We start from the raw sequence: 23,657 nt of genomic DNA on the forward strand, positions 1-23,657 counted from the left end.
CTTCTTCTATCGCTTCTCCCACATCTTTGTGAGTTTGCAGGTGCGAACTGTGTCGCACATGCGGATTTGGCCTGTTTTACAAACGGATGCCCTTCCTGACGTCTACTTATTTGGAGGGATGTATTCACTATTACATGTTTCTGTGGTGTTTGGTAGTGTAATGTGTTGTGTGTTTATGAAGACAAAAGTATTAGGACATACACAACACCATCAGAGGAATTAACCAGAGACGATTAAAATACCCGACCCGATCGGGAAACAAATCCTGGACCCTCTGAACCGAAGGCCCAAACGCTGACCATTCAGCCAAGAAATCGGACAACGTAAAGATGTAGTATAACTCACATATGTTCATAACTTTTAATCTCCGAAAGCTCACACGCTTTCTCGTATGTTATTTCTTTCAGCCATTATAGGGTAATGGCAACATGAAATCTGTTCTTGCATCATCATTAGTGTCCGTCTGTCCATGGATCGATATCGACCCGCGCCAGTTTGCTTGTTTTATTACGCTGCTGCAGAAACACATACAACCGTCCAACTTGTGTAATTATAATCGTACCGAGTGAGTTGGCCGAGCGGATAGGGTCAAGTAGCTGTGAGCTTTCATTTGGGAGATGGTGGGTTCGCATCAGGCAAATGCTGTATCTTAATAAGGCCACGGCCGCTACCTTCCCAATCTTAGCCCTTTTCCATTCTTGCGTCGCCGAAAACATTCTTTGTGATAGTGTGACGTTAAACCATTAGGACAAAAAAAATTCGTTATCCCTCACAAAGCTGAAACACTGAACAGTAAAGGGTTAACTTACTTTTTTCTACCTCACCGTGTAACAGCCACTGGGTAATCTCTTTTCTATCGGAACGCTAATAATGCGGATTTGACACCATAATCACAAGATTTGAAGTACGCCGTCGAACAACGCTGTATGGCACATTTTTGGTGAAGTTGAGTTTTTTATTGCAACATTGATGTATGACTTGTCTTACACATGGAAGAGACGCTGGACGGTCTAATATGCATCTCTAGGTGGCAGTAAAAGTCAGATATCTGAAGCATTTCAGTGGAATAATGCTGTATAGCAAACATGATGGCGGATCCTGCAAGTATACATGTTTCGCCAAGCACTATAAAACGATTTATTTATACATAACAGTGCGGTGAAATAAGAAAGTGAATCAAATAGTAATATTTAAGGAAGTATTATGCAGTTCTGCATTTAGAAAAAAAGGTCACACTATGCATTTAGGCACGCAACACTACTTCACCAAGGGTGAATACCGTCCGTAAAGAAGAATCCTGGTTGCTGCTGGAAACATTTCAGCAGCGCAGCCTTGAATATGGGCATCGTCGTTGTGGAAACGTTTGCCCTTCAGAGATTCCTTGAAAGACCCAAACACATGGAAGTCAGTAAGAGACAGGGCAGGGCTAGAGGGTGAGCTGTCAAGAACCTCCCACCATTTCTTTGAGAACGCCTTCTGCACGATCCTCGCAACATGTGGACTCTCGTTGTTATGAATAATAATGACACCAGATGACAGCATATCCGGACGCATCTTCCTAATGGCTTAATGCAAGTTTTGACAGGTTAAGAATCACCACTTCTTTGCTCATTGCACGACACTTTACAGAATAACAGGATTTCAATGGTTAACATTTCTACGTAGAGCACAGAAAAAACAATAGAGTATCCCACAAACTGTCAAGCATCTGACATCTGAGTCACAGACAAACGACGCACGCCAAGTGCTGACCCCTGCTGGAGAATGATGATATATACAGTGAGACCTCTTTAAGCCAACAAGATTAAAAATCACCTAAAGCTGGTCCTTCTTCTTAAAGAGCATATCAAACTATTATCCGTTACCACTACTGCTGCTGCTCCTGCTACTACTACATTATACATCACAATATTCTAATTTTAGATATGGTGGTTTGAATTGTAAATTCCAGTACGACACTTTACAGAATACCAGGATTTCAACGGTCAACATTTCTACATACAGCACAGAAAGAAGAATACAGTACCTCCCAAATTGTCATCCGTCAAGCAAAGTACTTTTATTGGCCGCAATATTTTCGTATGCTTTCTCCGTCTAAGATTCCCAAGTTCACAGGCAACAGACTGGTGCCTTGCATTAGTTTACAGTGCCCCGTTAATCGGGATCACCTCTATGTCATAGTGCCACCTTCACTACCACCTACGATTTCATCACATATAGAATCTAGATTAAGTTTCGCAGTCCCTTCACCCTACTCCCAGTGGCTTTATTTGCTTACGAACTTTCGTCGCAAACTGCTTGCAAGACGATACTGCATTGGAGACGAAATTTGCCTAACCATCTATTCATTGCAGAAACAGTAGCTACTGTACTTCTAGATCAGAAGCAAATTTGATGGCTTTTTCTTGTATCATTGTTCCACTTACAGGTAAATGAAATGAAATGTCGTATGGCTTTTAGTGCCGGGATATCCCAGGACGGGTTCGGCTCGCCAGGTGCAGGTCTTTCTAGTTGACTCCCGTAGGCGACCTGCGCGTCATGATGAGGATGAAGACAACACATACACCCAGCCCCCGTGCCATTGGAATTAACCAATTAAGGTTAAAATCCCCGACCCGGCCGGGAATCGAACCCGGGACCCTCTGAACCGAAGGCCAGTACGCTGACCGTTCAGCCAACGAGTCGGACCACTTACCGGTAATCTGTTAGCACATTAGGTCGTGCACTTTATAGAGTCGGCTAGGGTAAGCATTCCAGATTAGTATCGCACTATCGAGCTAGATGTAGACAGTGCAACCCATTAAGGCCCAGCTGACGCTGTGTAGTTCAACCACTGTTCTATAACTTTAGACTGTGGGATATTTTCTTTTTATATTATTTAGATGTTAAGAATTAGTTGCGATTTTCAGTGTTTAGCATTTATTAGTGTGATGGCTGAACATTGTCAATCATAGGGTGTTACTTATCGTGCGTTATCCGGGTGCGGGTTAGACTCTTTCGCGATGGTAAGGATTACAAATTTTAGAAAATCACACGTGATTGTGTATTCAAGTTTGAATTATAAGGATTAATTAACTCGACAACGTATATTTTACATGCTATTTATTTCAGACCTTGCGAGTAGCTGACATCTGCCATCCGTGTGAACAAAGAGACCATTAGCACGGCTTTATTTTATTTTACTGTTCACTGATGGTGATGATAATTAATTCGTCGTTATTGTTCATTATACCGTCCATGGACGGTTATGTTCAATATTTCACATTATTAATTTTACCGTTCCTACACGGTTGTGTTCATTCAATTCATTTATTTTATTTTACCGTTCATAAATGGTTGGGTAATTAAGTTATATACTCCGGTCCCGCGATGTAGGGGGAAACGCGTCCGCCTGTCAACCGGCAGCCCCGGGTTCGACTCCCGGCTGGGTCAGGGGGTTTAAATTTTTAATTACTAATATCCCCTTTTTTTTCTAGTGGCTTTACGTCGCACCAACACAGATAGGTCTTATGGCGACGAAGGGATAGGAAAGGAAGCGGCAGTGGCCTTAATTATGGTACAGCCCCAGCATTAGCTTGTGTGAAAATCGGAAACCACGGTAAACCATCTTCAGGGCTGCCGACAGTGGGATTCGAACCCACTATCTCCCGGATCCAAGCTCACAGCCGCGCGCCCCTAACCGCACAGCCAACTCGCCCGGTGGTTAATATCCGTGGCCTGGGGACTGGGTGTTTGTGTCGTCCTTAACGTTCCTTTCAACACTCTACACTTCCGCAATTACAATTACACGCAGATTCATATCATATGGTGCAAGTAGTGGCAAAAGATCTACAGAGGTCGACGCCACGAACAAATATCATTAAAAAAATTCCTGGATAAGGCGATAGTTAAATTAAACTTGAGTGCTTATTGGATTTTCCCTCTTCAGGTTCTATTTCAAACGTAATCTGAAAGTTAGTTGTTCATTTCTTTAAATGTCAATGATAGTATTTTATTAATTAATTTCTGATTCAGTGCAACGATTCAGTTTAGATATTTTCATGATTTAAGGTTGTGACACAACATGGTGCGATATTTTTTTTATTTCTTTGACAATGATTTGCTATTGAACTTTGAAGCGCCATGCCTTGTAGAGGAGCAATTTAACTCAGTAAATTAATTCTTTTCTCACTAATAATCGATTCAAGTACTACTGGAGGCTGCTTCGATTCGATAAGGGTCCATTCGATGGTTGTTTGGTATGCTATGTGGTATTATAATCGGTGGATAACCTTAGTTAACGAAAAATTCAGAGTTTGGATACGGAAAATGAATTTTCACGGTTCAAGTGAATAAACCATCGGTGTTACTTGAAATCCTATGTATTAATTTCCAGGTTCTTTCCCTTTCTTTTCTTTTGACAATGACAATTTATATTTAACTGATTCAAGAAATAAAATAGAGTTTGATTCTAGGGAAGTAGGGAAGTCCAAGATTAATTTATATTGCATGTTCACTTATTATTCATCACCTGTGCTGTACATTTTCTTTTGTTTCTTGATGCTTCACATCTTTGTTAATTTTCATTGATTTTCCTTTTCGATTTAATAAATTTATATTAACCTATTATTAGATTTCATTTCACGTAGTAGGGACTTCCCTTCATACCCTGTCGATCATGTCAACAAGTGACGGAAAAGACAACAGATTCCACGATTACATGCTGTCGGCGATGCCGAGGTAATTGGTTGGTGACCGACGTATAAGGGTGACATACATACATACATACATACATACATACATACATACATACATACATACATGCATGCATGCATGCATGCATGCATACATACATACATACATACATTCATACATACATACATACATGCATGCTTACATACATACATACATACATACATACATACATACATACATACATACATACATACATACATACATACATACATACATACATGCATGCTTACATACATACATGCATGCTTACATACATACATACATACATGCTTACATACAATGCAGACCGTTACACCCTTCAGCGTCAGTTTTCAGGATCTTTTAAAGGTCCGAGCTCCTACATATTGAGTTCCTTTTCACAGCAGCCTCTTCTGTGCACCCGCCTCACACCTCGAAATAGTTAAATGCAATTGCTTCCTATCATGTTCGCTGGTCATTCTGCTCCTTCTTCCTCCTCCATTGCTGATAGCATTCGTCTCCTAGATAACCCACTTATTTGCATTCGCATCTCATAAACCCACTGGCTAGGCCAGTATGTACACCAAGTTATATGTGAGATATTGAATACCAACTTGGCTTTTCTCTCTTCATTACGAATACTCTCCTGCCTTTGCTGCCACCTGTTAGTACGGCGAATCACTCACCTAGTGCCTATGTCCTTTACTGCCTTATTATGAACGAGATATACCATGCCTAATCAGGTTCCACTGCTGTACTACAACGTTAACCTTAAGACAGAGCGATATTAGGATCATTTTCTCTACCAAATCAATGTAATAGCTTCCCTAAACCTTGTTTCATTTTTCTTCATTATAAAGCTATCCTGGAAGATCATAAGGCCTAAATATTTGAAATGGTTAATTGCTCCAATTTCTTGCCTCTTACCCGACGTTCAGTCTTCCCAGGTGTCGTCCTGAATGACACCACTTTCGTCCAGAAGACGTTGATTTTCTTACCTTATTGCATATCTCTTTACTTTCTCAGGAATTATTTTGCAGATTTTCGACATTACTTGTAATTCCACATAGGCCATCGACAGAGTTGTATTATAATAGCGAATTACCGGTTAATTATTATTATTATTATTATTATTATTATTATTATTATTATTATTATTATTATTATTATTATTATTATTATTATCGGTAGAGTCATAACTTATGGGCTAAAGCTGCAATATATACATGTGTACCGTATATTCGTGAAAACTAACGAATCATTTGTTTAGTATCGCACGCCTGCAAAATTTTAACACGTATTATTTACAGAAGAATGGCAAGACAAGTTGAAGCTAATTGGAGAAGATCAATTTGGCTTCAGAAGAAATGTAGGAACATGTGAAGCAATTCTGACTTTACGTCTGATCTTAGAGGATCGAATTAAAAACGATAAGCCCACGTACATGGCGTTCGTGGATCTAGAAAAAGCATTCGATAATGTTTATTGGACCCACCTATTTGAGATACTGAAGATAATCGGGATCAGATACTGAGAATGAAGAATTACCTACAATATGTATTAAAAAACAGCCTGCAGTGATAAGAATCGAGGGCTTCGAAAAGGAAGCAGCAATCCAGAAAGGAGTGAGGCAAGACTATAGTTTGTCGCCCCCTCCTTTTCAATGTTTATATGGAACAGGCAGTGAAGATCAAAGAGGAATTTGGGAAGGGATTCACAATCTAAGAAGAGGAAATCAAAACCATCAGATTTGCCGATGATATTGTTATTTTATCTGAGAGAGCAGAAGATCTAGAGAAATTGCTGAATAGTATGGACAGTCTTGAAGAAGGAGTACAAGATGAAACTAAATAAGTCCAAAACGAAAGTAATGGAGTACAGTCGAACTAAGGTGACGCAGGTAATATTAGATTAGGAAACGAAGTGTTAGAGGTAGGAGATGAATATTGTTATTTGGGTAGTAAAATAACTAACGATGGCAGAAGTAAGGGGGACATAAAATGCAGACTAGCACAAGCAAGGAAGGCCTTTCTTAAGAAAAGAAATTTGTTCACTTCGAACATTGATATAGGAATTAGGAAAATGGTTTTGGAGACTTTCATCTGGAGTGCGGCATTGTATAGAAGCGAAACTTGGACGGTAACTAGTTTAGAAAGAAATAGAATAGAAGCTTTTGAAATGTGGTGTTACAGAAGAATGCTAAAGGTGAGATTGATAGATCGAACCACGAATGAAGAGATACTAAATCGAATTGGTGAGAGGAGATCGATTTGGCTAAATTTGATGAGAAGATGAGATAGAATGATAGGGCATCTTAAGACCCCCAGGACTTGTTCAGTTGGCTCTTTGGGTGAAGTGTAGGAGGTAAGAACGGTAGGGATAGACCAAGGTATGCATGTGTAAAGCAGATTAGAACAGAAGTAAGATGGTGCAGTTACGTCGAAATGAAAAAGTTAGCACAGGATAGGGTGGCATGGTGGGCTACATCAAACCGGTCTATGGACTGATGTCTCAGACAACAAAAACAACCGTGTATTCACGTAATAATCAGCTTTTGTTCTCAGTTCATATGACAACGATTAAAACTTTTCGAACATCTAAAGTACATGAAAATGTCACTTCATTATCGTTTCTCCTCATAAAAGGTGAAGAAGAGGAGTACAAAATTCCGGGCGCAAGGATCGCGCACGTGAAAGACTGGGTGGTAATCCCTCTTCTGCCTTTCATCTCAGTCCTCTTCCACCAAACTGGCTGTATAGTCCATACCTTCGCAGTCAGAAATACGTTTAATTACGAGTACCTTGTACCTTTCTAAGGAATTGCTCACATAACTTCGCCGACAGATTTAACATGGGCAAAAATTGTTTTCTTATGTATGCGGCTGTGAAGATCAAGGGCAAACCCAACATAGGATGGACATTTTCTTATTTTACTTTTTTGGAATTATGAGTTATGAAGAATGTAAATGTGAGACAACTTCATCCAATCATTTTTTTCCTTATAAAAATGCGCATTGAAGAAAATCGGGTGATGATTTTGAGCGATGAGGCTGCGAGTACGAAAGACGAACGCAACATTTCTCCTCCTCGAACGATGAATATTTAACTTTCTTCAGCGTATCCCAGTTGTTTATGGGGTCGCTGGGCCCACCCAGGCGCATTTCAATTTTGGGTGAGGGTGGAAGACCGGATGCCCTATCTGATGCCACGTGATTCTTTACATGAAAAACCTCAATCCAGGATCGATCGGACCTCAGCCTTCGGCGTGGGAAACCGGCAGCTAAGCTACTGAGCTAATCACACACCCCAAACTATGAATAAGTGATATCATTTTATTTTCTATAATAATAGAAAATCTGTATTACAGTCTCTTAATTTGTTCGGTTCTTGAAAATATTTAAAAATGTAGAATACAGAAAATAATTCAGTTGTACGTTTTCTGACTAAATATTTTCATCTGAAAAGGCACATAACCATTTTGTAAATCTTTGTGTGTGTGTGTGTGTGTGTGTGTGTGTGTGTGTGTGTGTGTGTGTGTGTGTGTGTGTGTGTGTGTGTGTGTGTGTGTGTGTGTGTGTGTGTGTGTGTGTGTGTGTGTGTGTGTGTGTGTGTGTGTGTGTGTGTGTGTGTGTGTGTGTGTGTGTGTGTGTGTGTGTGTGTGTGTGTGTGTGTGTGTGTGTGTGTGTGTACGCCCGAATGAAATAACTTCAAATGCTTTTTCCTCAAAACATATGATAGTTGAGTTCAGCCTTTGTATTCACAGCGCCTCGTATTCCCTCATGCAAGAAATTAGAAGAGCTTTGAAATGTTTCGACATTGGCAACCAAAATAAGGAGAATGAAGAGCGGTAAATAACGACGTTACCTCTGCCCTGTGTTGCAGTACATCATTGTTAACTTCGCTGTGGCTTTTGTCGCGACATCTCGTACTAGAGCATACTCACTTGGCTGTCAGGTATGTGCTCTTAAGCTGCCAAGTTCCCTTGTGGCACGCACTCTACCACACTCTATGTTCGTCGGCATGGCATAAATCTAGGCTTCTTGGAGTTGTTTCACAAGCTAGGGTATGTTTACCGTAATAGTAGGCAGATTTTAAAGTACCTACTTCTACCGTTAGACTAAGCATTTTATATTTAAACGAGTATTTTAGCTCTTAATAAGGCGGGCATTCCATTCTTCTCCAGATTTGTTTAATACTAGCAAAGCAAAGCAAAGCAAAGCAAAGTCACTCCGTACAGGCCATGAAGGCCCTTGGAGGAGTGGAAGGTAAAGGCTTCCACTATTGTTAACCTCGGCACGTGATGGGGTAGAGTGGTTAGCTCTACGCCCGGCCGCCTTTGCCCCCAGGAATTAACCTGGTACTCATTTTTGGTGTAGGCTGAGTGAACCTCAGGGCCATATGCACCTCCGGAAGTGGAAATCTCGTTTCTTAAATTTTACGACTTCCTGACGGGGATTCGAACCCACGTCCTTCCGGGCGAACCGAGTACGCCTTTACCGCCTCGGCCAGGCAGCCCCTTTGTTTAATACAGTATAACGTAAATTCGGACTGACACTTTTTAAAAAAATCTCGCAGAATTGGCCTATCAGAGCCAACTCCCCATTCTGTTCTCTCCCGCTAAAGACAGGTCAGAGAGTAACAGAGAAGTGGACCAGGCAGTATTTAACATGCTGGGTTGAAACTAATATGACTGAATTTTCTAACTCTACGGTATTAAAACATATAACTGTGTTTATAAATTAGTTTCGATGACATTTTTTTTACAAGTTGCTTTACGTCGCACCGACACAGATAGGTCTCATGACGACGATAGGACAGGAAAGGGCTAGGAGTGGGAAGGAAGTGGCCGTGGCCTTAATTAAGGTACATGGAAAACCATGGAAAACCATTTTCAGGGTCCCTGGCAGTGGGGTTCAAACCCACTATCTCCCGAATACTGGATACTGGTCGCATTTAAGCGTCTGCAGCTATCGAGGTCAGTGATTACATTTCATCGTTCTCTTAAGTTCATAATGGTGTCGCTTGTACGTACCAATAATTATTTATATGGTATTTGGAGACGCCGAGGTGTCGGTAGTTTGACCCACCGGAGTTCCTTTATGTACCGATGAATCTACAGTTACAATGCTGACATATTCCATTGAGCTAGGATCTAATCCACCACCGTGGACTCACTCTGCCGTCTGAGCTACTCAGTCCAACCTCGTTATATTTTCTGTTGAATTTCTCTTACCTGTAGTTTAACAATTCACTTTCTTCAAATAAGATGTTTACTTAACAATCATAATAATTTTTATTATTCCAGCTTTAGTGACACGGCCGGTTAGTCGTTATCCTTGTGTTCTCAATTTTGTAGGTTCAACCCGACTGAGGTCGATGGCTCTTTATGGGTTTAACTGTGATAAATCCCTGCGGTTGGCTTGTGGCACGTTATTTTTCTTTACAATTGGCTTTACATCGCACCGACACAGTTAGGTCTCATGGCGACGATGGCAGAGCAAAGGGCTAAGAGTGGGGAGGAAGCGGACGTGGCTTTAGTTAAGGTACAGCCCCGATATTTCTCCAGTGCGAAAATGGGAAACCACGGAAAAACATCTTCAGGGCTGCTGACAGTGGGGGTTCGAAGCCACTATCTCCCGAATGCAAGCTCACAGCTGCGCGCCGCTAACCGCACGGCCAACTCGTTCGGTCGGCACGTTAAAGAACTCCTGTGGGACTAAATTCTGAAACTCGTCGTCTCATAGAATGTAGAGCGTTTGGAGAAAGGGTAATTCCAATAATAATAATAATAATAATAATAATAATAATAATAATAATAATAATAATAAGACAACGAAGAAGAAGAAGAAGAAGAAGAAGAAGAAGAAGCCTGGCTAATTGACTTAGACGGTAGAACGCTGGCTTTCTGACCACAAGTGGGCAGGTTCGACCTCGGCTTATACCGGTGATATCTGAAGCTGCTCATGTCGAGAAAGTTACCGAGACGTAAACGAACTCGTGTGCAAGGAAGTTTCGGCACCTGCGTGTCTCCGAAAATCATGAAAGTAGTTAGTGCGGCGTAATAATAATAATAATAATATAATAATAATAATAATAATAATAATAATAATAATAATAATAATAATAATACTGTAATACTAAGCAAGTGTCTACGCGGTTTGAGTCACGTAGTTGTGAACTTGCATTCGGGAGATAGTGGGTTCAAAGGAAGACAATGTTGAGTCTCGAACTCACATGTCTCTCACGTACACGCGACATACATGAAGAGAGCTTTCCTGGTCGGGATACGCAGATATACATGCAACAGCTAATAATAATGTTATTGGTTTTAAGTCGCACTAAGTACTTTTACGGTTTTCGGAGACGCAGAGATTCCTGAATTTAGTTCCGCAGGAGTTCTTTAACGTGCCAGGAATATACCGACACGAGGCTAAAGTATTTGAGCACCTTCAAATATCACCGAACTGACCCAGGATCAAACCTGCCAATTAATGCAACAACTAGCATATAACTTATGGAGAGGAAAATATGTACGCCTTATTTATTTAGTTCGAGACCTCCTGTCAATGACAGACCCGAGACACACCCAACGAAGTTGTGTTAGTGCTTCATTTCAATTTCCATCCTGAAATTGGTGGTGGCTGACTCAAGAGTAGCGTGCAAGAATGATATTCCAAGCAGCAATGTACAAAGACGATCGAAGCCGATCTATGACGTTGCTTTCAGTCCATCCAGGACAAGGACAGAGCTCCTAGGTCAAGGGCCGTACTCGAGAGTCGTATAAGGATACACACGAACATGTATACGACCTCTGAGCATAATTTGTGTTAAAACTGGAGTAATATTGTGTTCCTTCCCTTTTATTTTAATGTGACGTCTATGGTGTGAACAATGTTACTGGCGAGTTGTATTCTCATATAAAGTCAGCTACATTTGATTGAATATTATGTGTACTTGGCATTATTGATTGGAAACGAAACTTGGAACAACAACCCGTATTCATAAGAGGTTACTATGTTAAGAGGAGCCATGCTAGGTTGACTGAATACTGGCAGGTTCAACCACCGACATTGGCAGGAATTTAACCCGTTAGTGCTCAGTAGCAACTGTCCAACTCCTGAATAGACAACGTGGAGGCCTTCAGTTCAGAGAGTCCCGGGTTCGATTGCTGGCCGGGTCGCGGATTTTAACTGCGTGTGATTAATTCTTCTGCCTCAGAGACTGGGTGTTTGTCCGAACACTCTCTTCTTCATATGCAGATGACACGCCACACTACTAACCACCACAGACACACGCAATAGTGATCACATCCCTCCACAGAGGTTTCGCGTCAGCAAGGGCATCTGGCCGAAAAGCAGGGCCAAATCCACATGTGCGACACAGACACAGTCCGGGACCGCACAGGTGTGGGAAAAGTGATCGAAGAAGAAGAAAAAGAAGAAGAAGAAGAAGAAGAAGAAGAAGAAGGAGAAGAAGAAGAAGAAGTGCTCAGTGGTAACTATAGTTGCCATACGTTGTCATACGTTTGTACAAATGTAATACCCATTAAGTTTACAATAATGTTTGTATTTTCATCTGTTCTAAATACCCTCCTGCCATTGTTCCCACCTGTTTGTACCAGAAATTATTCTCGCTACTTTCATATCTGTTACTTCTAACTTATGAATAAGATATCCTGAGTCCACCCAGCTTTCAGTCCCGCAAAGCAAAGTTCTTCTGGAAACAGACCGGTGTAGACATTGTTTCGCCGGGAGCTGATTTCCCTCTTACAGAATACTGTTGATCGCAACTGTGAACTCAGATCATTAGCTTTGCTGCGACTTGATTCATTATCACTTGCTATACTACAATCCTGGGAGAATACACACCCTAAATACTTGAAATTATCTACCTGTTCCAGCTTCGTATACTAAACCTGACATTCAATTCTTTAGGCTTCTTACGTACTGCCATCACTTTAGTCTTGGAAAGGCTAATTGTCATATCATACTCATGCACATATTTTCAAGTTCCAGAATATTAGACTGCAGACTTTCACCGCAATTTGCCATTTAGACCAAGTCGTCGGCATAGGCCAAACTGCTTCCACCCAACTGAATTCTTCTCTGCAAATTTATACGCATCGACCATTTGGAATCCCATCTTTAAACTATATGAAAACAAAGTTGAAATGGTGCAAAACAAATTTCTTAGATACCTTACGTACAAAATAACTAATAATTACCCTAAATTTGATTCGTATGATGACTTAATGAAAAAACTTGGCTATAAGTCCTTAGCAAAAAGACGAGTAATTGCAGTTCTTCTATTTGTCTACAAATTATTTAACAATCTTATTGATAGCTGTAACTTGCTCTCTCTGTTCAACTTGTCTGTCCCTCATCCATGTACACCCCCGAAACATGTTAATTTCTACTGCTCTAGATCAAGAACCCAACAACATAGTAATTCACCAGTGTTAAACTCAATGAAAATAGATTTAATGAATATAGCAATGAGTACAGACTAGATATATTTGCAACTACATACACATCCATAGTAAAACAATGTAAACAAATAACTAAATTGTTTTCTGTTCTAAGTTAAAATCCCACTTTGCTGACTCCTATTGTTGAGCTCATGACTTTAGTTATCTTTCTAGTTTCTAGTTATACCATCTACCTCGTCATCATTATTATCTTCGATAACATCACTACCATCATGTATAATTACAGAACTAATGCAGCTTTAAAGCAGTTCGTAAATCATTTTAATTGTAATATTTTAAATACTTTGTTATAATATGTGCATATATAACTGAATATTTGTAATATTATGTTACTGAAGAAAAGCGTATTTTTATTTCATTTATGACTATTTTACAAGGACTTTAATAAGAGATATTATAATTTTAGTTTAATATTTGTTTTTATCTAATGTAATAGTATATGTATATGTGTTTCACATCATTCGGTTTGTACCTGTCTGAAGCACAATAAATAAATAAATAAATAAATAAATAAATAAATAAATAAATAAATAAATAAATAAATAAATAAATAAATAAATAAATAATCCATGTAAACTACGAACAGCAAAGGTGAAAGAGTACAGCCTTGTCCAACCCATCCAAGTACCTTGAACCAAGAATTCACTCTACCATCAATTCTCACCTCAGCCCAGTCGTCAACTCAAACGCCTTTGATTACTTCTAATAATCTACCCTTAATCCCATGGTCACCCAGTATGACAAAGATCGTTTCCCTCGGACTCTGTTATATGCTTTCTCTAGATATACAACACATAATTTCGTAACATATTTCAATTACATGACACATACTCATCTGATCCTGACAATCCCTATGCGGTCTGAAGCCACACTAGTTTTCATCCAAATTACTCTCAACCGCCGATCGCACCTTAATTACAAAATGCCAGTGAACACCTTGCCTGGTATACTGATCAATGAATTGCCTCGATAGTTGTTGCAACCCTTCTTACTTATAGATAGGTGCAGTTACTGCTACCTCACTAACATGCCATACTAATCTTATTGCTCTATGAAGCCATTTCATCCCTGCCTTCCCAATATGTTCCACCGTTTCAGGTCTAATTTCGTCTACACCTGGCGAGTTGGCCATGCGGTTAGGACCGTGCAGCTGTGATCTTGCATTCGGGAGATAGTGGGTTGGAACGCCATTGTCGGCAGCCCTGAAAATGGTTTTCTGTGGTTTCCTATTTTCACACCAGCAAATGATGGGGCTGTACCTTAATTAAGGCCAACTCCTAGGTCTTTCCTATCCCGTCGTCGCCATAAGACCTATCTGTGTCGGTGCGACGTAAAGACAATTGTAAACAAAATATCCGTCTACAGTATTCCTGCTGCTTTATTACAATGGAATTTATTTACTATTCTTTCCATGTCCTCAAGCGCAATTCATCAACATCATTGTCCTCCTCTCTATGAGCTCGGCTGTTCGCGACGTCACCAGAAATATTTCCTTTCACGTTGAGGAGATTGGTAAGTGTGTTGTCTTCATCATCATTTCATCCTCATCACGACACGCAGGTCGCCTACGTGCGTCAAATTAAAAGACCTGCCCCTGGCGAGCCAAACTCGTCCTGGGATCTCCCGGCACTAAAAGCCATACGCCATTTCGTTTCTTTACCACAAAGAAAGCGCGGGGCCAGTAACAGATTCATCTGTCCATTGATTCCCTGGGATCTATTATGATTTCACCTGATTTACCAAAAACACTATTCGTTGTCTTTTTCCATCCCTTTTTAAGATTCTTTATTACTTTCCAGAGAGGCTTCCCTGCTGGTAAACCTAGCCTTTCCAGATTATTACCAAAATCATCCCACAACCTTTTTTAATTCAACAACTATTTGTTTCGCTCTGTTTCTTTCATCTGCGTACAATTCCCTGTCTGCATCAGCCCTTGTTTGGATCCATTTCTCATAAGCCTTCTTTTTACATTTATAAGCTGCTCTCACTTCATCATTCCATCAAGACGTTCGCTTTTTCTCATCTTTACACACCGTTGTTCCTAGGCATTCCCTTGCTGTTTCTACTACAGCATCCCTGTATGTCACCCATTTTCTTTCTATATCCTGAACCTGCTTACTGTCCACTGTTCGGAACTTCTCGCTAATCATATCTATGTACTTCTTTCTAACTCCCTCTTCCTGGAGATTCTTTACTTCATTGTTAGGATTTGAAGGGCATAGCAACTGGAATGAAGCTGCCATGGCCTTAATTAATGCCTGGTGTGAAAATGGGAAACCACGGAAAACCTCCCTCAGGGCTTCGAACCCACTATCTCCAGGATGAAAGATCACAACTGCGTGCCCCTAACCGCACGGCCAACTCGCCCGGTACAAATGTTTAAACGTCACACCAGCACAGATAGGTTTTTGCGGATGATCGGATAGGAAAGCGTTAGGACTGTGAAGGAACCGACCGTGGCCTTAATTAAGGTGCAGCTCCATCATATGCCTGGTGTGAAAATGGGAAACCGTGGAAGGTCATCTCAAAGGTTGGCAATGGTGGGGTCGAATCCACCATCTTCTGAATGCAAGCTAAACAATTACACGGCCTGAACCGCGCAAACAAGTCACTCGGTTCCAATGCCGTTAAAGAGTCTTCAACATTGTAGGGATGTTGAACACATAACATCGTTATAACTCATCAAAGTATGAAAGCTTTCACGGCCAGTGTAAATATATTTAAAAAATCTTCCGGGCTATTGTGCCGTCTCCAGCTGGATACTGGAGAGAATACCTACACGACGCCACAGAAGATGACTACCGCAGCAGTAATCGAAAAGTCTGGAAGGAATGTGAGGAGTGGACTACGGCACAATAGCCCAGGAGATTCTTATTTTATCATGATAACTACTGTATACGCATTCAAGCCTAATACGGTGCACGATAACCTGTTATAATAGTGTCTTTAGGGCCTGTACTACGACTGTCAGATAAACAGTCACATACGTAGGCTGCAGTTTTGCAAACTAGAAGTTAAATATTTTCTTGCGTACTACCAACGGATTTTAACGACGGTATTGTTATGCGGAAGATGTAGAGACATTTTCATTGCATTGGTAATAAGGTTACTGAAAATATAGTGAAAATTAGCGCGGTGGTATACGTGTTCCCTGGTGTTTTCGTTTGTTTAGAGCTATACCCGTTGAAATTGTATTGCTAGAGTCCAATATCAGACTCTTACTAAGCTATAGCGTGGAAGTTCAGGTCAAAAACAGAATTAGGACTGAAATCTACACACACGAAGAAATCTTAACAATTAATTAAATATGTAAAGAAACACAGAAATTGTAGAAAATTAAAAGACTGAAAATGTAACCTGGACGCAAAAGTTAAGATTCAGGTTATGTATCTTATCAAACAACTTCTACCACACGGTATAATTTTGTTTTTTGTGTAATACTATTTACGATGATGGGCATTGCGGCGAAAGTACAGGTTATATTCTTAATTAATGCCACTGTATGCGGCGTAGGATCATTAATTTTATTATTAATTCAATTTCTTCTTTCTTTCTTAATCTGTTTACTCTCCAGGGTTGGTTTTTCCCTCGGACTCAGAGAGGGATCCCACCTCTACCGCCTCAAGGGCAGTGTCCTGGAGCGTGAGACATTGGGACGGGGATACAACTGGGGAGGATGACCAATACCTCGCCCAGGCGGCCTCACCTGCTATGTGACATTGGAAGGGAGGATAGACAAGGAAGAGGGAAGGAAGCGGCCGTGGCCTTAAATTAGGTACCATCCCGGCATTTGCCTGGAGGAGAAGTGGGAAACCACTTCCAAGATGGCTGAGGTGGGAATTGAACCCCCTTCTACTCAGTTGACCTCCCGAGGCTGAGTGGACACCGGTCCAGCCCTCGTACCACATTTCAAATTTCGTGGCAGAGCCGGGAATCGAACCCGGGCCTCCGGGATGGCAGCTAATCACACTAACCACTACACCACACAGGCGGACATTAATTCAATTTATTGTTGCTAATTTAATAAGTAGTTAGTTTAATTTTTCCAAGAAAATGTTAAAAGAGTAACTGGCAAGCACTGATCTCACTTTAGTGTAAATACTTATTAGCAAGTTGTTATGAAGTCAAAGAAATATAACTTGAACGTTCTCGTTCGACGGACGTATCACCATATGTGCATCGCGGATAGATTTAGAATAGAACCCAAGCTTTTGACACTCACTCTAATTATTACGAAATGTGTACTATCACCTCTAGTACCCTTCCGACTGACCTTTAGAAGTAAAAAAAATGTTGGACTATTGGGACTCGAACCCATAAATAACAGCGTGGCAGCATCAAACAATGATGCCGTAATGCCTAGGAAGCTTGTTGTTAAATTGCTTGCGTGCAATTCATATAGCCAGTAGCAACAACTTGCTAGCTTGGGAAATATTTAAAAATTCTGTGACAGCTGGACAGATATTTTATAAATATATACATCATAACAACTTATTTTTCGTATAGCAACATGCGGATGTAGATTCATCTTGATGTTTAGCCGTCTTGATTCTTACAGTAGTCCGTCTCTCTGGTGTAGTGATTAGTGTGATTAGCTGCCACTCCCGGAGGCCGGGTTTAAATTCCCGGCTCTGCCACGAAATTTGAAAAGTGGTACGAGGGCTGGAAGGGGGTCCACTCAGCCTCGGGATGTCAACTGAGTAGAGGTGGGTTCGATTCCCACCTCAGCCATCCTTGTATATCCCTTCCAATCTTCCCATCCCCCCACAAGGCCCCTCTTCAGCATAGCAGGTGAGGCCGCCTGGGCGAGATATTGGTCATCCTCCCCAGGTGTATCCCCGACCCAGAGTCTGAAGCTCCACACTGCCCTTGAGGCGGTAGAGGTGGATCCCTCGCCGAGTCCGAGGGAAAAACCGACCCTGGCGGGTAAACAGATAAAGAAAAAAGAAGAAGAAGATTCTTACAGTAGTGTCCCCGATAGGAGCAAAGTCCCAGATAAGAGCGTTAACTGCCTCTTCTACTTTGGCGTAGCTAAACTCGAGAATATTCTCCCAGATTGCACATAAACGAAAGTCGTAGTACACGTTTTCAACCCAGCTTCCAGATAAATGTGCAAACTGCCACATAAATTTAAATCGCACTTTTATTCGGCTGTCGTTGTACAGGCCCTTAGTACTGCCCGTAACTGCTATTAATGGATCTACGTTTACATTAGAGATACGATGGAAATTCAGAATTTCTTGGAGTGAATGTGAAAAATGAAATTGAGGATCAATTCATTCGTTCATTCATTCATTCATTACCATAGCTGTGATTGCCCAGTGCCTGCTGCCGGTTTTGGGATAGAATTTTGTGTTATGGAATCAGTGACATTGATCACGCCATTGCAGCCCTCTTTCCAAATATTATAACTCGTGTCCCACCCGGCTACTTCATTACCTTCAACAAGCAGAGTAAATTCCCATTTCAGGCTCTGATATCAAGGAAACACTTAATGGGGTGCACGGGTGTCAAAATGGGATCAGCTGACAACTGTAACCATTAGACCAGATTATTGATCAAACAAGGGAAATAACACACTCAAATTAGCCGCCATGGCCTGAATGACACCGTAAACCACGACTCGGTCGGTAGCTGTAGCTCAAGGCATGAGGCTGCGAAACTGCTGCATGGACATGGGTGTTCGTGTTTCTTTTAGTTATGTTATTTTTTCATTGTCCGCCTCTATGGTGTAGTGGTTAGTGTGATTAGCTGCTACCCCCGGAGGCCCGGGTTCGATTCCCGGCTCTGCCACGAAATTTGAAAAGTGGTACGAGGGCTGGAACCGGGTCCACTCAGCCTCGGAGGTCAACTGAGTAGAGGTGGGTTCGATTCCCACCTCAGCCATCCTGGAAGTGGTTTTCCGTTGTTTCCCACTTCTCCTCCAGGCAAATGCCGGGATGTACCTAACTTAAGGCCATGGCCGCTTCCTTCCCTCGTCCTTGTCTATCCCTTCCAATCTTCCCATTCCCCACCCAGGCCCCTGTTCAGCATAGCAGGTGAGGCCGCCTAAAAGAAGTACTGTCTTCCTCCCCAGTTGTATCCCACGGCCCAATGTCTGACGCTCCAGGACACTGCCCTTGAGGCGGTAGAGGTGGGTTTTCCTCGCTGAGTCCGAGGGAAAGGCCAACCCTGGATGGTAAACAGATTAAGTAAGTAAGTATTTTTTCAATTACTCTACCAGATTTGGATAGACACAGTTTTACTTAGTAGACCAATGCCATACAAATAAGTTTCTTTGGCAGAAATACAGATTATGGCGGGGTCTAACGTCAAACAGGCCAGAAGGAAAAGATGAATTTAAAAAATGAAGAGAAAGTACGGCTTCATCTCCTACTATGGATGGTGAAAATTGTTACATCACGTAGGGATTTAGGACACTTCACATCAATCATGATCACTACAGAAGTTAGTCGAACCAAGAATATTGGTTCCCAAAATACACGAAGTTTTTAAATCATGTTGTCTACATGAAGAAAGAACGGACTTGCAGCTAATACTACTGTTATATGTAAATCCAGAATATTGGTCCAAACAGCTTGCAGCAAACGGTAAGAGTTATTTCTGAAAATTAATACTTCAGTTATACGTTGTGTGTTTTAAGTCTCCCCAATATCTACGGATTGTAAATACCTTATGAACAGGAGGCGAGTGTGAAGTCCCTGGTTGCGTGTATAATTATAGTAGTTTGGCCTAGGATTGGATCAGTTGCCCTACGAGATGAAGTTGTATGAAGTGAATTCACAAAATCCAGGGGGATAAGGTCACACTCCATACTGGATGCATACCTCAGATCTCCGAATTGTATAACTCAGAATGAATTGGCTACAAATGAAGATTTGCCATTTTTCTAGCTCTACTTAAGAGAGTAGTGCAGATTCATTTCTTGTAAAATATAGTATTTACAGTGCACTGTAGTTTCTGGTATCAGCTAGACCAACATTTTTTACTTTCATTGATCCCACTCGGTCTTAAACTTGGCTTTCACCACATGGTGACTGAGGTATGAGCAATGCTAATAACGTCATTCCTTAAACAGCCAGTCCCTGTTATGAACGGTGTGGAATTGTTGCTTGTGGTATCAGTTAGTTCGTACATTTCAGTGCTTGGCCGACTGATTTGTAATATTTTCTGACTCAGTGTGGAAAGTAACGGGAAATTACCCCTAACCACATTTTCTCTCTTCAGTGATGCCTGAGCTACGTCCCGCTCCTTGGCTGAATAGTCAGCATTAAGGCCTTCGGCTCAGAGTGACATGGGTTCGATCCATGCTCGGGTCGTGGATTTGAACCTCGTTGAGTTCATTCATCTGGCTCGGGGTCTGGGTGTTTGTGGTATTCTTCATACACTTCTCTTCATTCGTACACAACACAGCACACTACCAACCACTGCAGAAACACGAAGTAGTGAAAACATCCCTCCGGTTGGCGTCAGGAAGGGCATTCGACCGTAAAACAGGGCCCGTTCCACATGTGCCACTCAGATTGCACCGGTAACCCCACCAGATAGTGGGGAAAAGTGGAATAATAATAAGAAGAAAACGAAGAAGCGAAGAGCACTACTCCTGGTGGAACTGTTGGGCATTCAACCAACCTTCGGATTGAAATGAAATGAAATAGCGTATGGCTTTTAGTGCCGGGAGTGTCCCAGGACATGTTCGGCCCGCCAGGTGCAGGTCTTTTGATTTGACTCCCGTAGGCGACCTGCGCGTCGTTATGAGGATGAAATGATGATGAAGACAACACATACACCTAGCCCCTTTGGCAGAGAAATTAACCAATGATGGTTAAAATTCCGGACCCTGCCGGGAATCGAACACGTGACCCCTGTGACCAAAGGCCAGCACGGTAACCATTTAGCCATGGAGCCGGACTTCGGACTGAAGAACAAACATTAGATAAACTAAGAGTCCTCCTTTTCCGGTTAGAACACCTACATCCATCACGGCGTCCTTAAAACTGAGAAGCTACAATGGGTAATAGTAGAATATATTGAAGACCTCCCCGAAATAATTTTTCAGGTGAGAGGAAAATTACTTTTTGGTTTATTTCATGGTATACACTACTTGAATCAATTGCATATGCATGTGTGGAAATGAGTTCAAAAGCAAAGCAAAGCTGTACCTCCGTACAGGCCATGAAGGCCCTTGGAGAAGTGGAAGGTAAAGATTTCCACCATTGTTAACCTTGGCACGTGATGGGGTAGAGTGGTTAGCTCTACGCCCGGCCACCTTTGCCCCCAGGAATTAACCTGGTACTCATTTTTGGTGTAGGCTGGGTGAACCTCAGGGCCATATGCACCTCCGGAAGTGGAAATCTCGTTTCTTAAATTTCGACTTCCTGACGGGGACTTGAACCCACGTCCTTCCGGGCGAATCGAGCACGCCTTTACCGCCTCGGCCAGGCAGCTCCTAGAAATGAGTTCATCAATTATAAATATTTTATTGTTATAAGTTACGGTTTTAAAATTACTGTATGAATAGCCTATATTGGAAGTGATAGAATGGAAAATAATCTGCAAGTAAGTCATACGTTTGTGTATAATAGAAGAGAAATCTGTACGTGCACTTCGAACAAAAATGGTAGCAAATAATATTAGTGTAATAATACAAATAACAACCGTAACAAAGAAGTCAAGAAAATATTTCAAAATATAGTTATGATTTCGTGTATGGCCTTTATTTAAATTATATATTACACCTGATGATATACCAACACAAGCACTATCCATCATCGTGACTGATGATCCATCCTTACACCACGGAGGACGAAGTTCTGCTGCCTGTAAACCAGCTTGAAGTTCAAATGTAAGACATAAGATGACACCACTGCATAGAGGCGTGATGATACATCCTATTTTCACTGAAATCTCATTTTCCAAAAAAATTGTTGGTTACCTCCTTCATCCGAGGAGGTCGTCGTTCTCTTTCGTGTGCAGTAGGACCCTAGCTAGCCACAACGAGAGTGGGTAAGAGCCTTTCACGATCCTGGCCAATACCTTAGCTTATGTAACGCGACACATCGGATGTATGCTGCAGGGGTCACCTGCGCCTGAAATAGCTTCCATCCTAATAACAATAGAAAGTTGCTTGGTAACCATTTCATGTGATCAATATAGAGGACTCTATTGGTCAGTCCTTCCCCAAGGGAAACAGAGATAGCCAACGGGACCTAGCACACAGAGTAATCTGATTTATCACCGCAATGTTACAATCTTGTGGTGGAAATACTGACCCGCGATACATATATCATTCAGAGGAAGATTGTTATTTGTACAGTATTGTCGGAAATGTGCACAAGAAGAGTACAGTTTGTTGTGCACCAGGCGACAGTAATGATCAGAGTAATGAGTGATCTATGTAGTACGTCATCATAAACCTTTAGATGTAAAATATAAAAATAAAACATGTAATATAGAACATACAAATGAACAATGAACTGATTTATAATAGGCTACAAACTAAAAAAACAAAAACAAACCAAACCCCCTGGCGCAACAGCCACGGAGGGATATGGCCTACCAATTGACCGCTGCTCAGCCTGAAGGCCTGCAGATTATGGGGTGGCGTGTGGTCAGCACGACGTATCCTCTTGGCCGTTATTCTTGGTTTCCTAGATCGGGACCACCATTTCACCGTCAGACAGCTCCTAAATTGTAATCACGTAGGCTGAGTGGACCTCAAACCAGCCCTCAATTCCAGGTATGAATCCCTAACCTAGCCGGGAATCGAACCCGGGGCCTTCGGATTAGAGGCAAGCACGCTACCCCTACACCGCGGGGAACCGTCTGAGGTTAGGTTTGCGTTCTTCGTAGCAAGGTTAGGTTAACACGTCATAACCTCAACTACCAGTCACCTAACCGATTGGACTTTTCCAAGGGGAGCCTGTGTGTGAGGTTAGGTTAGCGTTCGTGTGCAAGGTTAGGTTAACACGTCATAATGACGTCTTAACCTCAGTTGCAGGTCACCTAAACGATTTTCGGCTCCTCTATGGTCGCCCGATCGATTCGGCTCCTCCAAAGTTGACCCGTGAATTTAGCATTGCCCTCGTACGTAAGAGTATGACGTCATAACCTCATCTAGCGGTCAAAAACACTCCAGATTGGCCAGTGAGGTTTGCATTGCCCTCGTACGTATGCGTATGACGTCATTACCTCACCTAAGGTGTCAAAAAGCACCCCAGATCTTTCCCGACCATTGAGGCCCCTCCAATGGTGTCTGTGAGGTTAGGCTTGCTCTCGTACGCAAGGTTCAGCGTTCAATGGTTTAAAACCTGTATTGTCTTACTACTCAAATATGGGCCAATAACCTCGTTGCAGGATCGACGTAGCCTTACTACTCAACTAGGGGTCAATGACCTCATGCGAAAATTCTGACTCTGCACCCATTGTTTTAGAACATACATTGCCCTACTACTTACATTCAACCACCCAAAAATGTC

At 41.7% G+C, this 23,657-nt stretch overlaps 1 protein-coding gene across 4 annotated transcripts in view; it reads left to right on the forward strand.

Annotated features, from left to right (window-relative positions):
• Nucleotides 1-23,657, forward strand: part of LOC136863103 (serine/threonine-protein kinase NIM1) — a 789,590-nt gene that overhangs the window by 285,536 nt on the left and 480,397 nt on the right. Inside the window, exon 1 of one of the 4 annotated variants that reach the window (XM_068225860.1) lies at nucleotides 19,272-19,370. The exons of the other annotated variants lie outside the window; for them this stretch is intronic. The gene's annotated coding sequence lies outside the window, so the exon portion shown is untranslated. Of the gene's footprint in view, nucleotides 1-19,271; nucleotides 19,371-23,657 lie in introns of those variants that run through there. 4 annotated transcript variants of the gene reach the window in all.

This window comes from Anabrus simplex, chromosome 2 (assembly GCF_040414725.1).
Source record: "Anabrus simplex isolate iqAnaSimp1 chromosome 2, ASM4041472v1, whole genome shotgun sequence".
Lineage (NCBI taxonomy): Eukaryota > Metazoa > Arthropoda > Insecta > Orthoptera > Tettigoniidae > Anabrus > Anabrus simplex.